The sequence below is a fragment of the Podarcis liolepis genome (genome assembly GCF_965112155.1).
Source record: "Podarcis liolepis genome assembly, chromosome: 6".
NCBI classification, from domain to species: Eukaryota; Metazoa; Chordata; class Lepidosauria; order Squamata; family Lacertidae; genus Podarcis; species Podarcis liolepis.
In genome coordinates this window covers 68,926,726-68,941,167 of record NC_139559.1, presented here as the reverse complement: position 1 = coordinate 68,941,167, position 14,442 = coordinate 68,926,726, and the positions used below count along the sequence as shown (strand labels likewise).

Here is a 14,442-nt window from a genome sequence, read left to right as displayed (position 1 = left end):
TGTGGCCAACACACGGATTGCCTCACCATTATCTGAAATGTTAAAGCAACAGGCATTCCCTGTCAAGTTCAAGACTCCACATAGGCCTCCCTGCTTGGCAAGTACATAATCCATTCCCATTTTCAGCTGCAAAATGGCGGCTCTACTTTCATCCAACTGTTGTGCAATAAGTCTCAAACTCCGGGCCGTTGCATTGGTTACAAGTTCCACTACTGCTTGCAATCGAATTATTCTGTTTAGATTATAAATAGGATCCCGTGCCCCTTGTATGAGCTCACCAGGATTCCAGGAGGCAGGATCATAATAGGCTATAATGCGCTCTGGTGGCCAATCATCAGTACCGCTCCAACTTTGGGTACTTCCTCCTGCTATATGAGAAATATCAGCGTTTCTTCGTGTTCGCTTGGCCAAATTAGTGGGCATAATCCACATTGGTGGTAATACCCATCCCAGGAAACAAGTCCCACTCCATTTGGAGGGGAGTTTCTTGTATGCCCATTCTCCACATATCCACCACAACCATCGGGTCTGAGGTTTTTGGTACGTGGAGTACAGAAGGCGAAATAGCAAAAGAGGTAGAGAGTTCACAGTGCAGTATGTTAGATTGCCTTTTTCTGTCACAGTTATGTTCCATACCACTTTCCATGCATGAATAAAAGGAGGTGCACAGGGCAAGGCATTCCGAGTTCGATAGGTAGTATCGTGTGCCCAGGTATTCTTAATATTATCCCAGGTATAGTGACAATGAGAAGAGCCTATCATGGTAGAATCAGCTGCATCTGATGATTTATGTACACAGAATTCCCCTTGTACAGGTATAACTCGTAATGGTTTAGTTGAGTTCCATCCGGGGAAATTCTGTACTTCTGTTTGGTGTGGTATTTCGCTTACCATACCAATGGCATCTAATGGTATCGGTAATAAGGGCATACCTCCCTCTGAATCATCTGGCCCAAGAGAGCAAACAAGGCAATTGGTCCTATTTGCAACATTGGCTACCATTTCAGCTAAACCTACCCACATATTGTGGTCATGGTGGAATCCATATTTAGTCAATTTGGCCAGATTCAAGGACCCTTCCCCTTCCCAAGGGATCAGGATTAATAATAAAATCATGTTGATGTCTAGCATATGCATTCCTTCCACAAAAGATTACCTTATAGTGATAGCAAATAAATATTAGTCCCAATATAATTCCCCCAGTGACAGAAATGGGGAACCACCAAGACCAAAACATATATCCCGAGGATCCCCAATGAGTAATATCTCTGATAATTGTTCCACAAGGGGGTGGGCAGTCAATTAATTGTATAAGAGAATCTGTCCTTTCACAATCGCTGGTTCAGATGCTCCTCAAGCTTCAGGCGTGCGCAGGTCAGCCAGCTTCCAGGTTGTGGCTGCAGCAGGCCGGTCGTCTAATGTTGCCCGTGACCTAGCCCGTTCCCGGTAGGGCTAGATACAGGGGTTTTTGGAGAGAGTCAGTTTAAGAGGATTAGAGGGGTCACCTTTGCACGTCCAACTGCCTTCGGACTTCTTCAAACGGGAGTGATGAATCCAGGGGGTCACCTCAGCTACCTTCACCGCTGTTGGAGTAGAGAGCAAGACGGTGTAAGGTCCACGCCACTTAGGTGCAAGTGGATCACGTTTCCACTCTTTCACCCATACGCTATCGCCAGCCTGGAACTGATGAATCGGCTCGGCAATGCTGCACGGCGTGCGCTGAGGGCCCACCTGTTAAGAGAAACAAAAACACGGGAGAGAGATTGCACTTGTCCCTGTGTCACATGGTCTCCTATTTGTTTAAGATCAGCTGGAATATCCTGAACAAAGGAGGGCGGTCTCCCATACAGGAGCTCAAAAGGTGACAACTTAAGTCTTTTTGTGGGTGCACACCGAACACGAAACAGTGTTATGGGTAACACATCACTGCTGTGGCTAGCATCACCATCTTTTCCTTCTGCCACTTCTTCTTCTCTTGTTTCTCAGCCTCATCCCTATTCCGATAAACTCGGCGTGCAATGGCCATAATTTGGCTCATCAGCATCCCTTCCCATCCTTCTGATTTCTGAATTTTCTTACGAATGTCAGAAGCGCACTGGGCCACAAATGTAGCAGTAATCATTCTGCTGTTTTCAGGGCCTTCAGGGTCAAAAGGAGTCCATATACGATAGGCTTCTTGCAGCCTCTCTAAAAAGTCTCCTGGACTCTCATTTGGTTTCTGTTCTACTTCTGAGACTTTAGACATATTAGTGGGCTTCTGGCATGCCCTGCGGATACCTTGCACAAGCGTCTGGCGGTAGGTGGTAAGTCTGGCCAGGTGAATTACATTGTTTGGATCCCAATTAGGATCTTCCAAGGGAAAGTTGTCTTGGAGATGACGGTCAATATTAAAAATATTTCCCACTCTGGCCTGCTCACGCAAATATATCTGTGCCTTTTCAATTATGTCTCTCCTTTCCTCAGTGGTGAACAGAGTATTCAGGAGCTGGCGGCAATCTGTCCAAGTAGGACTATGAGTATTTATTATTGAAGTCACCAAGTCCATCATAGCCTGAGGTTTTTCTGCAAAAGATGGGGTGTGTGTTTTCCAATTCATCAGATCCGTAGTTGTGAATGGAATGTACTGGAGGGTCGAAGTTCGAGGTGGCCGTGGTCCGAGTTGCCCGTTAACCAGCACAGGCTCCTCAAGTGCATCAAATACTCTTCTGAGAGGGGCTACTACGTGATCTTTCTCTTCGCTTTGCTCTAGGGGCCTCAAATCATAGGGGATGGTATTTGTCCCAAGGCGTTCTTTTAGCAGCCTTATACGCCTGGCTGTATTGCTTGCTGACCGATTAAGGTCTCCCTGTAACTTCTGTAATAATTCTCTAGGACTTGGATGTACAGGGGTTTGGGGTAGGCAATCAGTTGTTCCACTAAAAGAGACTGTAGATGGAGTTCTACTGGGACTCACAGATGGAATAACCACTTCTGCTTGGGCTTCATTATAGGACTCCAATGCCTCCTGAAGATATTTTTCATAATCTATCAAGGAATCAAGTTCTGTGACTCCAGCCCCATTATTCATTCCACTTTCTTGCCTTGGGGTTACAACTGGTGGAGTGTTTGGATTAGGCTCCCTTCGATGTGGAGCATAGGGTGGAGGTGGAAGCAGCTCTTCCTCTGGTCCCTCAAAAATGGGTTTGAGTTTATTTGGCAAGATTCCTTTCCTAGCTTCGGCTTTTACAGCCAATAATTTGCATCGTTGGACTTTGCATTCCCTTATCCATGGAGGATTTTTATTTAATGTGCTCAGCCAGGAATCTATATATGAAAATTGTTCTGGGCACCCTCCAGTTTCTTTGGCGATGTTAGACCAAAGTTTGCTTACTAAATTTATATCAAAGGTTCCTTGAGATGGCCATTCAGTATTTTGCTTCGGCCACTCTAATTCACATAACGTTCTCAGGCGCTCTGGCGTCATTTTGACTCCATACGCCCCTGAGAAGGCTTTCTTAAAATTATTTAACATACATTCAAGAGGTGTATTTTCCCCTTTTGAACCCCCAACTCCCATTGTATGGCCCTGTGAAGTATCCACTCAGTCACTCACACACACGCTTCGTGGGTTTCCTTGCCTGGTGAAGTCGCCTTACCAGGAACCGAAGTACTGCCCACTCCACACTCAGGTCAGCTACAGATTGCTCTGTACTTTCTCACACATACAATGCGCTAGATACTTCACCACACACTCTACCTCCCAACTTTCCTTTCCCTACACCAGATCACCATCTGATGTACCCAACCACCTAGCGTACTCAGTTCCCACTTACTGAGACGCAGAAGTTTGATCAAGACTTCTCTTCCTCCCAATTAATTGGAGGGCCAAAAATCCCTTTTGTGCACTTACCCTTGGTTGGTTCCGTTTCCCCCCGGTCCGTCGCCGCCAGTGAGCAGGGTATCAGACAGACGAGACTTCTGCGTTCCCCTGGAAAAATTTTTTCCCAGTGCGCGCTGGGTAGGCAATCAGTTGTCTTCTCTCTTGTACCCCGCCCAGTGAGGCGAAGGGGCTGCGTTCCAGCAGACCACTTATCCGAGTCACAGGGGCACCATAAAATGTAGCACCCTGCTTGTGGTTAACGCTTAGCTGGAATGAAATATTCAACGCAGCAATAGAGAAATTAAAATAATTATTTATTTGTCAGACAAATAAATGAGAGGCACAGTGGTATATGGTTACCAAGCTCTGGCCTGGCCTCCTGCCATTATGGCCAGCACTTATATTCCCTTAATCCAGCCCCCTTTGCTCCTCCTGTGGCTGCCTCTGTCCAATCAGCCTGGTTGAATTTCCTATTGGCTGATTGCTATATCCAATCCTAAAAGATACACCCACATCCTCCTGTCCTTATATGGAACACAAAGAGCTATATATTGTTACATCTATAAATGACAAATAAGTAGTAATATATCTTACATGTGTCTCAACAAGGAATCTTAATTACCAGCTCACCTCTTGCCCTCCTTGCCCTATTGCCTTCTAAAACAAATGGTTAATCTTAAATTTTTATTTTAAACATATGTCAAGGATCTTGAGTTTCACATCAACATTGAAAGATCTCCTTCATTTGAAGGTTTCTAAACAAATGTCTGACAGCTAATATATCAGGACAGCCCAGATGGCGTCTTCCTGTCTGGCAGGGAGGGCTAGACTGGTGGCTGACTTAATTTCAAGATAAATACAACTCTTACAACTATATGAAAATAAGAATCTAGCATTTCTAAATCCTTTGCATAATTACATTTAAGCCAATATATTTAATACACAACACAGATAGCCTCTTAAAAGGAATAAGGCCTTTTTAAAGTAGAGAGAGAAAGAAAAAAAAAAGAACTCAGTTTAAAACAGTTTCAGAAGAAGCCTCTTCAGTTTACATCCCCCCCCTTCAGCAAGCTGCTTTTCCCATTATCTCTTCCCAACATTTATTGCCCTCAGTTTAAGAAAGAAACAGCTTTAAAAAGACTTCCCAGCTAGATGCTTCTCCATTTGGTCTTGGCCTTTTTAACCTTAGAAGATCTGGCTCATTTTACTGGGAGGCACATTGGCATTATTTTACTATTTACTCATTCCTAATCATGTTTATCTCTGCCTTTTTTATCTTCTATAACATGTAGGGTCAGTGTCCTTACTCAGTCTGTAATTTCAGCTTTTACGACTTTGAGAATTGTTTTCTGCTATCAATCAAAAGGGGCCCCTTGTCTAGGAGGAAAAACATTGCCAGTGTTTTCTTAAGCAGCTAGCCTTCTTGCCTGGCATGAAACTTTTGAAAATCTAAGCCCTCTTTAATATACAAGTCCTGATCAAACATTAATAAAATGCAGGCTTATGCCTGATGCCTCAGTATTATTTTGTAAACCTGTTTGTGCTCTGCTAATCTTGACTTAAGTTTGAAAGACTCGTCTACTTGCTTCCATCATTCCTTTTTTTTAAAGCAAGCAAACCAAAAGGCAGTCCTTTTCACAGTAGTTCTCAAAACAAAACTGTAGAAATGGCGTTTTTCTCACTCCATATCTCTGTGTATTCAGTGTTACATCTGCTTACTATGGTGAAAAACAACTTTCTGCTCACTGGAAGCCTCACATAATTAAGACAGAGCATGAGGTGGACATTTCAGTTTTTTTGCTTCAGTTTTCTCCTTAGCTATCACCCCCCCCCCAATATTCAGAAATAATGGCTGTTAACAATTTATAGCCCTTCAAAACGGGGTGCATGGATTGTTTTAAATGTTTTCTTTTTCCTCTTTGGTTTTAATGAATGTATATTTTTTGTGTTGCTTGTTGTTTGTTTTTCTAAAAATAGCTTGTGTTGCTTGTGGTGAGAGAAGGCATCTAATAAATTTTAACAACAGCAACAACTTGTGTCCTTTTACATGCTTGGTTCCAATTCAGATCCACCTGACCTGATGCGGAAACCTGTGATGAAATTGATCTAGTAATAATTCATATATTGGTCCCTAGAAAGGCCTACTATATTTAGCTGTACTGATCTATAGCTGGGGAAAGTACAATGTATTAAACAATAATACTAGAACAGCTTTGCAGAACATTGATGAAATATAGTCTCAAAAAATAAATTGCTTATATTCAGCTATTAGTACAGTACTCAACATCAATGTTTGGCATCCATTTTCAGTTAGCAAACTCAGGCCCCATTGGCACTGTCCATTTAAAGGAGTATCATACCACTTTCATCTGCCATGGCTTTCCCCAAATAATTCTGGGAACTGTAGTTTGTTAAGGATCCTGAGATTTGTTAGGAGGTGCCTATTATCCTCACAGAGCTACATTTCTCAGAGTGGTTTAGCAATCAGTCCAGTTTTCATTTACTATGAACCAGCAAGACAGAGCAGCCCATTGAAGCAGGCTTTTACATTGCAATATTTACTTGGGCCCCATTCAGCTAAATGGATGTAGACAGTAACCTTTTGGGGTTACTAGTTACAGCGTGTGACTGATTTCTACAGCTGGAGATAGATTGGGCCTTTGTATTTGAAAATTCACTTCAACTTGAGATATGGATAAGTACTCTTATCTATGGGATTCCGTTTCAAAATTCATTAGGTTTTCTACTTTAATTTTGATATAGGGCTTAAAATATTTTGAGCAGGTCTCTGTGGCGGTGTTAGGCCCGTTTCAGTGAATCGCAGCTACTGGCACTTATCCCCCCCCCCACTGCACCCATTTTGTGAGACATGGAACTTCTCTGGAGGGGAAAACACTTGCACATTATCATTTGCAGCTGTTGGAGATACCACACAGCCCTGATAAAGCTTTGCTTGCAACAGAAATGCTACACTCTCAACCGGTGACCCTAGAATTTGGCTAGTACTTCAGCATCGCCAAATAAGGTATAAGTGGTTTGTTATCACAGCCATAAATATTTACATCCAGTGGTGACAAATATATGAGAAGTGTGGAATGACTATGTAATTTAAGTTGTTCTCCACAAGTGTGCCAGTAGTTTTGTTATCTCCTGAAGGCTGGCAATGAATAGCTCCCGCAGGCTAAATGAAAGCACAAACTCAAGCTGCTGTCACTGGCCTAATTGGCCATTTCTAAAGCATTACTTACCTGTGGGGTCTGGCTTGATTCCCACGTCTCTTCAAAAGCTCCCTTTTCTTGGTATTTGTACAATTCATAGAATGTAAATGCAAATTTTAATGAATTGCAGTGCAGTTTGTAAAAGGGCCAGGAAGGTGGAATACCAGGAACAACAACAACAACAACAACCAAACAAAATAAATAAATATAAAAAAATAAAAAATAATGTTATTTGTACCCCGCCCATCTGACTGGGTTGCCCTAGCCACTCTGGGTGGCTTCCAGCATATACAAAATAATAATAAAACATTAAACATTAAAAGCTTCTCTATGCTGGGCAGCCTTCAGATGTCTTCTAAAGGTTGTGTAGTTTATCTCTTTGACATCTGATGGGCGGGCATTCCACAGGGCAGGCGCGACTACCGAGAAGGCCCTCTGTCTGGTTCTCTGTAACTTCTCACAGTGAGGGAGCCACCAGAAAGCCCTTGGAAATGGACCTCAGTGTCTGGGCTTAATAATGCGGGTGAAGATAACTTTTCAGGTATACAGGGCTGAGGCCATTTAAAGGTCACCACAACACTTTGAATATATTATATTGAAAGGATACTTGAATACAAAAATGTGTGTATTTGGAGAAATGTGCAGTAAAATGCTGAAAAATCTCCATGAACCTAAGACTGGGGAAATGAGAAAGTGCCTAGCCTTCTCCAAGGAAGTAGCACTAGCAAGGAAGTAGAACTAGCAAGGAGCACAGAATAGACCTTCACAAGGTGATTCAATACTTTAGCACCCCTTCCCTAAAGCACTGTGATTGGAGAGCCCAGGTAAAAGCAAGGCCTCGGTCCAGTATACGTGAAGGAGCGTCTCCACTCCCATCGTTCTGCCCGGACACTGAGATCCAGCGCCAAGGGCCTTCTGGCAGTTCCCTCAATGCGAGAAGCCAAGTTACAGGGGACCAGGCAGAGGGCCTTCTCGGTAGTGTCACCCGCCCTGTGGAATGCCCTCCCACCAGATGTCAAAAGAAGAACAACTACCAGACTTTTAGAAGACATCTGAAGGCAGCCCTGTTTAATGTTTAAAGCTTTTAATGTTTGACAGACTACTGTATTTTAATATTTTGTTGGAAGCCACCCAGAGTGGCTGGGGAAGCCCAGCCAGATGGGCGGGGTATAAATAATAAATTATTATTATTAATAGTAGTAGTAGTAGCTAGACTTGTCAGTCACAGAAGAGCTTTCCTTCAACTCTCTGCCCACACTGGTGTTTTCCTCTTACAACAAAGTTGGGGAGAAAGGTTTCAATTTGTGCAGAAACACTGGCTGTCCAGTTGTTGTTTATTTTGTTGTTGTTTTTTGTTGTAAATCCACATCTCAAAATCACACTGGAGGACCCTGCTTCAGCTCAGAACCCTAAGGAAGGGTTCTTCTTTTAGCTTAGGCAAGCCTCAAATCTGTCTGAAGCAAGATTTGTCCAGATCTGATGCACATCTCTAGTGTGAATGAGAAAGTAAGGAAACTTAGAACACAATATGTAAAATATGGATCCAAGAGAAAAGCTCCCCCTTGTCCCAGCCTTTCTTTCAAGGGGTTTGTCCATAACAACGTGATGGTAATGTACTCTGTTCAACCCTCTTTCCTGATCTAGGTATATTGTCAGAACAGATGCATCCGATTCTGGCACAAATGTCTTGCTAACATTTACAGTGCTGATAATGAAGCAACTTGGGAAATATTACTTGCTCATCATCAGAAAACACTTACTTTTTTCCCAAAGAGTGAATAGGCAGTGTCAACTGATTAAAACTGTATTATGTAGGTTCTGCTCGGAACCCATTAAGGATAGTCGCTCGGCTTATCTCTGCAGCCGTTTTGCAGCATTTTCGTGCAGAAGCCAGCTGGTGTGTTTTATACAGTGTTGGCTAATTGTTTGCAAGGAAACATACCCAGCCAAATATAAGCAAAAAAGCTTACTGTGCTTTTTCATATCTATTTCTGACTATTATTATTATTATTATTATTATTATTATTATTAATGCACAAAGCCATCTGCTTTACCTGTGCAGAAGAAGCATCTTAAACTATGGGATCAGTTGAACTGTTGAAATGTCATCTCATAGTTTTGCCACACTCCATCAATTGCTGGTGGACTCTCGCAAAGAAATCTATGTGTCAGGAAACAAAAATACCAGTTAAAATATTCCCCTTTCTCTCCATAGCACCTCATTATTTATATCATATTATGCATAGCTTCTAGATAAAGTAGGTTTGGACATGTTGCCTCCACACTTTGGTCTCCTGCGACCGGTTAAAAACAGCCCTACCATATTCACAAAGCTTTTCGTTACAATCTAGGCCATTTGAAGGAGTGATCAATCAGGATCATGTTCAAATGACAGGACTAGTACAGACTGCTGCTTTTTAACTCAACTTAGCCACATGTTACTATATCTCTGCAAAATGCATCTTAAGCAGACTTGTGAAAAGGATGTCCTTTCCCTCTTTGATTGTGTCCTGCGTTCTCGCCATGACAAAGCTATAGAAATTATGCCCCATTTTTTTCACCCCATTCCGTTTGAAATGAGGTTGGCATACTTTCTTTCTTTGAGCTGTCCTAAGCACAGTTGAAATGAATTTGTTCCTAACATTCTCTCTAAAATTCTTTTCTACAAATTTGGGTATGGAATACTGCCCAGACATTCTCTTGACTGCTTGTTGTTGTTGTTTTTCCTGTTTACCAAATGTCTGATATCTGTAATTTACATCCAATGATCTTTTATGCTAATATTTGAGAGCTTGTACTTGATCACATCATAGTACTTAGTGTTATTGACAGTGTTTGATAGTTGATAGTTTGATATATATTTCTCATATCTAACTAGATATAATAGTGTTTAGCTGTTGACTCTGTTTTACAGTCAACATGCAGTAATATTTGGAGCCACATTCAACAAATTGTATTATGCCCAATAGCACAATGGGACTCCCACCCCCACGTGGTTCCTGTGCCCCCCACCTCAATCTGCTGTGGAGGGTCAGGGGAACCCCCATAAGTGTGCAGGGGGAGCAGAGGAGAAATGATTTTGTTGGGCAAGCAAAAATGCTTAAACAGACAGAACAATCTATTTAGCACTACGCTGAATACTACCCTTAGTGTCTGATAATAGTAGGTGGCTGACAACCTTTGAAATTGTGTCTTTGAAGCATGCCCAAATCAAAACAAACAAGCGATGCCAACAAATCTAAAATACTGCAGCTCTGGAATTTAGGTCGAAATCCTATATTTAGTCACTTATTTCAACCATTTGGATTCCGCTTGTTCCGGGATGATGGGGTTCATCTTTCAGATCGGGGGAACGATATTTGGTTAGGTAGCATCATCAGCAGTATTAGGGATTGGTTACAGCTGTGAGGGTATTGGCAGTGAGCCTCTTGGGCTTGGGTGGCAGTTAGGCATTGGAATGTGTTCATGGTGTGTGGAAGGGCTAGGTGTGGCCATCGCCTACCCCTTCAATTTTGGGTATTTCGTTAAAGGAATCCGGCGGTCGTGTATTCTGTCCGATGCCTGTGTGGCGGGGGGCCATGGCACGACCCTTGGTGACATCAGGGGTGAGCTTATAGTTGTATTAGCATCAACAGGCTCCACCTTCTGGTGAATAAACCCCCTTTCGGGCTCACCCCCTATCTGAGGGGGTGGAGTCTATCTGTCGTGGTCCAATGCCTAAGCCAATACCTTTCACTTGCTGTAATCAATAAAGCTGTGGCCTTTTCTTGCCCATTAACCTTATATTTCGTGTCTGTGTGTCTTCATTCCACTAAGCAGGGATCGGGTCCTTGAACCACAAATATTAGTTGTCTCTGGAGACCTAATACAATGAGACTAAAATAAGAGAAAGCTATCAAAATCAAAGTTTAAAAGTTTGCTAAAATAAATAAAATCTTAAGTAAGTTCAACAGGAAGGGGGCCTGTTTGAACTTAGCTAGAATGCAGTTCAACAAAATTGGGCCCGGATGGTCAGGGATGATGGGAGTTGTAGTTCAGGAATGCAGCTGCATCTTCCCCATCTAGATGCAGAATATCAGTTTATAGGCTGCTGCATTGTGAACTCTTCATCATGCCACCATTCTCAACCATTTCCACCAAATATTTTGAGTGTTCTTTGTTCATTTGTTTTGCCGGCTCTTTGCTTCCCCAAAAAGATTGGGGTAGAGGAAATTATTCTAATCAAATAATTCTCCCTGTTGGTTACTGTGACTTAGTGACACGTGTACAGCACCGTCGGTATCATGGGTGTGTGTGTGTTGAGGGTCTGCACCTGGCTTGTTGCCATGGATGCAATTATACTGAGTGACATTTAGGGTACCCAGTATATTAATAGCATATGCTTACCTTCTAAGATGGTGACATGAAACTGAGCTTGTCTTCCAAGGATATCCTATTAAGATTCTGGTTTTGTGGATTTCCTATGCTTCATGAGAAGACATGTCTAATGATTCAGAATTAAATATAACCCTTCAGCTGACAATGACGGATGTATTTGAAGCACAAGGACTAGTCAGAGAGTACTAATACCATATCCTGTTCTCTCTGTCACTGGCTTTTAATTGACATTCAACTCCCCCCCCCCCCCTAAGAAGCATCAATACTTTGGAATCAGGCAGGCATTTTTGAGTGAGTCCCACCCTTTAGTTCTTGTGAATCACATATTTTTCTACAACATTCTCTTTGCCACCACAAACAAATTATAGACTTTAACTCTCGGCTGTCAGACAGACAATATTTTGGCAGCCTGTTAAGTGCAAAGCAGGTGGGGCAGGGAGAGAGCTGTGTCGTCCAAAGATTATTGTTGTGATATTGTTTGTTTTCTCCTCCTTGAAATCAGATTTTTTTTTTGTCTTTAGATGGTGGTATTTCTGAGAGGCATTGAACTCCTAAAGAACTTGAGTTTTGTTCTTCGAACACTTTGTCAGCTTAATCTTCCCTTTCCTATTTTATCTCCCGCCTTTGTAATACCTCCTCTCTAAACAACATTAATAATTACAACGGCAACAACAAAAATTATTGCAAAAAGAAATGGAGGTTGTTAACAAAGCCACAGTTTGTGAGGGGGCTCAGTTGATGAGACTGGCACATTCAGTGGCCTTCGCTCAAAGTTTGCAATGTCGTCTTGCCTAAATTGAACATCTATCTCTCTTGTCACACTCTACGTGGTGCTTACTGCAGGGAGAAGGAACTGTACCATCTAGATTGTCGACATTTTGCCTCTTGTATGCATCGTGGCTCTGGATTGCAGCAACAATACCATACATTTGAATTTGAAGAATCTGTTTGATTTTCAACTTTCCACACGCCCCCGTTTAATTTATCTCCATTCTGAGTCCTTTATTGCAGCAGCTCTCTCTGAATTCTTATTTGATACGGTGCTATCAGCGGATCTCTTCACTTCTCAAGCATTGTCACATTTTGCCCCAAAGACTGTGTATTGTTTAACCTGTTTGGAGGAAAGTAAAAGAGTCCATGATACAAATGTATGAGCTATTTCAGACTTTGGCATGTAAAGCCTGCCTGAACCACTGCGCTTCTAAACTTCGCACTTTTTCAGCACTGAGAGCTTACCCAAAGTGGTTCTGGTTCATAGCACCTCTGCTGGGAAAGCAAAAATAATAATAATAAATACTTGGAAACCATTTCAGAATAGCTAATCCTTTCTAAGGATGAGCAAGGAGACCATAAAATTTATCCTTTATTTCAAATACACACTTGCCCTGATATAACCTGAAAACTGGTTGACGAAAATACACAGGGCAGGAAGGGAACACCAGCATGAGTGAAGTAAAGGTCAAAATGAGAGAAATCATTAGCTGGCAACTGATAGAGGAACAGGTGAGTGGAGCTGTTGGCAAAATTTTCTGGAAATGAATTGTGTCTACTGCACAGGGACCTGTCATTTTGTTTCTCAAATCCCTCTCTGCCCACACAAGTGACCCGGAAAAATGATGGGGGAAAGATGGCAGTGAGACCTGTGCCTGGTTCTTATTGCAATAGTCTTCCCTTGAGCCCCTCCCTCCCAACTGCCTTGCTTTAGGAGGCTGGTGAATTGCTTTGAAAGATTTTCCCCAAAAGAAAGGTTAGATTTTCCCCTCTTTGCAATGCAGCTTTGCTGACTCCCAAGTCTTTACAGTACGGAATCTGAACAGAAGCAGAAGGAGATGAGGCAGTGACAATAATTCAGTGTCTTAAACCTGGCGTTGTCATCATAAATCTCAAGCCACTCTGCAATAAAAATATGGTGTGGGAATCAAAAGAAGTGTTTTAAATGGCACATTTGGCTTGTCGCATCAGTAGCCTGGGATTCAATATAGTGCTTTCTGAACCCAGTGCCAATGTGACAGTTGCCTGCCTCCCACCAAACAATACATCTCTCCCCTTTTATTACAGACTTACTATATCAGGAAGTTTTTAATGTTTGATGTTTTGCTGTGTTTTTATTATGTTGGAAGCCACCCAGAATGGCTGGGTCATTCCGGTCAGATGAGTGGCATTATGTAGTCAGTGGTCTGTGTTTGCCTGAGCTTGAGTCTGGACTAAGGATTCTGAGCCCCTGTGTTCTGATTCGATACATGATATCCAGTCACAGAACATTTCAGGATTTGGGCCTCTGCCATTGGCCCTTAAACTCTGAGTCATAATTCGCAGTTTGGAAGTTTAGACAACCAATCACATAGGCAGTGGGAGTGGCCCAAGCCTTCAGAAATGCATATAAGCAGTTGCTTTGCCCCTGTTATCCAGTTCTGTAGTTCAACAAAGGTTCTTGCTGCAATCACTGTGCCTTGCCTAGTGGGAACCCACCTACACTTCAGGTGGGGTATAAATAGCAATAGCAGCAGCAGCAGCAACAACAACAACCTAATATAAACATGGAAGTTTGGGTAAAGGCCATTGCTCAGTGACTGAGCCTCTGCTTTGCCTGCAATATGTGCCAGGTTGAATCCCTGGAATCTCCAGGTAGACATGGAAACCTGAAACCCTGGAAAGCTAATGCCAGTCAGTGTTGGCAGTACTGGGGCAAACGGACCAGCATAATGACTCAGTCTAAGGCAGCTTCCTAGGTTCCTGTGGAACATCTCTCTGATATACTGGGTATCGTTCAGAGGAACAGTTCCTGACGTAGCCATGAGACCAGTCAGACTGCCTCACTTGCAGCAGAAGGTCATGCTTCTGAATACTAGTTACTAGAAGCCACAGGAAGGGAGAGTACTGCTGTGTTTGGGTCCTGCTTCTGGGTTTTCCTACAGACATCTGGTTGGACACTGTGAGAACAGGATGCTGGACTAGGATGGGCCATTGGCCTGATCCCGCAGCCTCTTA

The 14,442-nt window shown here is 42.6% G+C and overlaps 1 long non-coding RNA gene across 1 annotated transcript; it reads right to left on the bottom strand.

The window, feature by feature from the left end:
* Positions 1–9,146: 9,146 nt before the first annotated feature.
* On the bottom strand, positions 9,147–13,755 carry LOC310709313. The gene is made up of 4 exons (XR_014527456.1): positions 13,519–13,755; positions 12,314–12,565; positions 11,464–11,560; positions 9,147–9,238 (listed from the first exon to the last, which is right to left on the bottom strand). It is a non-coding gene; the product is annotated as an uncharacterized lncRNA (long non-coding RNA).
* Positions 13,756–14,442: the final 687 nt, after the last annotated feature.